At 39.8% G+C, this 3,753-nt stretch overlaps 1 long non-coding RNA gene across 1 annotated transcript; it reads left to right on the top strand.

Annotated features, from left to right (window-relative positions):
* Positions 1-1,209: 1,209 nt before the first annotated feature.
* Positions 1,210-1,512, top strand: LOC109943132 (uncharacterized). The gene is made up of 2 exons (XR_002265817.1): positions 1,210-1,297; positions 1,403-1,512. It is a non-coding gene; the product is annotated as an uncharacterized lncRNA (long non-coding RNA).
* The last annotated feature ends 2,241 nt before the right edge of the window (positions 1,513-3,753 follow it).

Genomic DNA, 3,753 nt, shown 5'->3' with positions numbered 1-3,753 from the left:
CATTGCAAGTTATCTGACGAATGCTGTTTGGTAGAAATGGAAATTATTGAGGTGTAGCTAAACTTTTCTCCTTAGGCAATAAGCATATACGATTTCTGAGAATTGGGCATGTTTCCAGTTGGGATTGAACAATAATAATTATTATCTTATAAACTGAAAGTTTCACTTGAGCTGAAATGTATCATAGATTCATAGGTTTACTCTTACACTCACAATTATGCCAACATTGATGTTGTACTTCATTTTTAAGTTAAAAGCATAATACCTTGGTTAGAATAAGTTTTAAGTTGAAGCCTTGAAGGTGTGGGATATCTGTTTTGCTGTCTGACCTGGGATTCAGTTCTTAGAGCAAGGTCAAATGTTCTAAGTCCAAAAGAATAATTAAATTATTATTGAATCTAAGAACTTCTCCAGCTCTAAAGATGTTAACATTTAACAATTAACAAACACAATATTAGATCTGTCACCTTTTTTGCATTCTATTACTTATACAAATGCCTTCCTTTTCTTATATCCTGTAGACTGGTACAACAAATTATTGATGCTATTTTGGTTCTGGACATTGATGATCCTCCGTGCGCTATTGCTGCAGGAGCTCTTTTATTTGTTTTGGCAAGTGATGTGAGTACCTCTTGATCTCTGTCTAAATCACACATGTTGTTATGCATATTAAATACCTCTTTTAGCTGCAACCACTTCTTTCACATTACAATGCCACTTGTTTTCATATTGCAAGGCTGGCATGTTCTATAAAAGAATCAAATAAGAAACACCATGATTGAATCTCAATATTTTAAATGTAAAAAACTAACTAGAAATCTGTTGGAAATAAATCTCAGGCGGTATTGTCATTTAAACTTTTTCATTAGTTTGACCTAAATGACTCTCTAATATTGTACAGGTCGTATTACTCCAATATTGTCTCCTTAGTTATCTTAATGATGACAGACGAAATTTACTGATGAACCTGTACAGGTTTATGAGATCATACACTAGATAATACCTTCCCATAATCCATTTCTCCATTTTTGGTCCTGCAGAACAGCAGACCTTGTGGAGGGTGTTCTGCAAGGTAGGAATGGGACAGTAGATGTTGGTGATTCCAATTTATAATGATGTAGAATAATTCATGAAAACATTCTATTTGTAAATACTGATAGAAAACATATCTATACTACACACTCCTCACCATCCCATCAGTGCAGCTCAATTTTCTATTGGTCAAAGCAAACACTGTAATTTGTGGCTGAAATACCAGCCTGTTAGCAAGGTGCTTTGCAAGCTGCGGCGCCTTGAGGTATGTTCTTGTTTTTATGGTTCATATTCATTATCTGAGGAGTGCATGAACATCCTCAAGTGTTAGTCTGCAAGCATTTCATTGGTTTTGATGTTTGATTTTCAGCAAGGAGGTCCATGTGAGTTAGAAGTTCTTGGAAAGAAGGGTATGGTCCAATTAAATGGAAGGTCCATAAGTTCAGGCACAAAAGTTCCCCTTACAGGAGGGGATGAAGTCATATTCAATTCATGCGGCAACCATGCTTATGTATCCTATTATCATCTCTGGTTCATTCAGTCATACAGTTTCTCTGAAGTTACATCTCTTTCTTCATGACTATAGTGATAATGCAGAACTGTATGATATGTGTTACATGTTTTTCCTTTACTGACTCACAGATTTTTTAGCATCCTTTGAGTGACAAAGTTCCTAAAACGGTGCCATCATCTGCTGTTAGCCTTATAGAATCTCCGGTTGCTAGCGTAAAGCGCATCCGTACATATAAGAGAACAGGAGACACTTCTGCTATTGCTTTAGCCGTTCATTTTTCTACATGTTGTAGGGGCTTAGCACGGGTAGGAGTGTGCGCTCGCGACGGTGGCTTGCACGGGAATCACTGGACCAAGATAAAGCCGGCGGTGAACCAGATTGAGACGCACCCTTACTTCCAGCGCGACTCTCTTGTCAAGTTCTGCCAGAAGCACGGGATCTGCGTGACCGCGCACACCCCGCTGGGTGGCTCCACCGCCAATGCCGAGTGGTTCGGGAGGGTGTCGTGCCTGGACGACCCTGTCATCAAGGTGGTTGCCATTTCGAATCTGTCCTATCGTCAGTTCTGGTGCCAATGCGGTCTGCTAACTTTGCCATTGTGGTTGTCGCAACGATCTGCAGAGCTTGGCTGAGAAGTACGGCAAGACGCCGGCGTAGCTCGTCCTCCGCTGGGGTCTGCAGCGGGACACGGTGGTGATCCCCAAGACCTCTAAGGTGGAGAGGCTGCAGGAGAACTTTGACGTCTTCGGTTTCGACATCTCCGGCGAGGACATGGAGAGGATGAAGGCCGTCGACCGGAAGTACCGGACTAACCAGCCTGCCAAACTCTGGGCATCGACCTATATGCTTAGCTTTTAGTTCGGTCGCGTCGCGTGCTGCGTCTCTCGGCTCCCCCCAGACAAGACAGCATCAATAATGAGGATTCCCTCAGACGGCATCAGTCAAAGTCATGAGGATCTCAGATAGCATCTTCCATCACGTGTCCCTCTCTCTTTCAGCTCAGCTTCATCACCATGTAGACTACGCAGTGGTTGCACCCGATTATTTACTGTTTTTCTTCTTTACAAATCTGTATATATCTTTACTGGTAGGTTGAACAATTTACTGATTTTTTTTGCAACCGCGCCTCTGCACGTTTTTTATAGGTGAAGGCAATTGTAAGGATCTGAGAACCTTGAGTGGTCGCATGAAAAAGGTTGGACAGTACCTCTTGCGCAGGTAACTAATGGGTTATTATTATTTTGTTAAGTATTTGTTTTAAGTGCTATAATATAATCAGTATAGCTGGCCTGCGTTTTTTCTAAGGTAGTATTTACTATGAAGTGCAGTTTGCAACCCGGTTTATTGTCTATAATATTATATATGTCTAATAGTATCTTTAATTCTATGCTATCAGGCAAACCTAAAAAGTTGGCATACTGCTCGTTTTCTTCGACACTATAAATATGGTACTACTAATCGCTTTTGGTTATGCAACTATGATTGTTGTTTCCCCATCTTACTGAAACTTTGCCTACAACTACAACTTCTGGCACCTCCCATAGGTGAAGGCAAATGTTATACTGCTAAAACCGTAAGGGTCTGAGAACCTACACTTGAGTGGTCCCTGGAAAAAGGTTGACAGTACCTCTTACGCAGGTAACTGAGGGGTTATAATTATTTCGTTAAGTATTTGTTTTCGGTGCTATAATGTAATGAGTATAGCTGACCTGTGTTTTTTCCAAGGTAGTATTTACTATGAAGTGCAGTTTGCAACCCGGTTTATTGTCTATAATATTATATCCATCTAACTGTATGCTTATTTTTATGCTATCAAGCAAACCAAAAAAGTTGCCATACAGCTCGTTTTCTTCGACACTATAAATCTTGTATTGTTAATCTCTTTTGGTTATGAAATAATGATAGAGATTGATGTCCTACAAAAGCTTACAAGAAATGATATTGCAGGCGAACAGTAAGTTATACATTCTCACATTATGAAAACAAGGAAATAAGTTCTATGCATTAAATTGTGGGCTTTCTTAAAAACTATGTTGTTGTTGTAATGGAGGAAAGTTACATGCTTATGTGTTTTGCAGTTGTGTTCAAATATGGAACTGGTTTGACTATCATAGCCTTGTAGTGTTAGTATAAAGACTTGTACTGATATGTTTTTACCATTGGAATAGCCTGGTTTGCCGCTCTTGCAGCAATATATGTCTCAGTTT

Source organism: Zea mays, chromosome 10 (assembly GCF_902167145.1).
Source record: "Zea mays cultivar B73 chromosome 10, Zm-B73-REFERENCE-NAM-5.0, whole genome shotgun sequence".
NCBI classification, from domain to species: Eukaryota; Viridiplantae; Streptophyta; class Magnoliopsida; order Poales; family Poaceae; genus Zea; species Zea mays.
The sequence above is the reverse complement of the archived record's forward strand: the minus strand, read 5'-3'. Positions and strand labels throughout refer to the sequence as shown.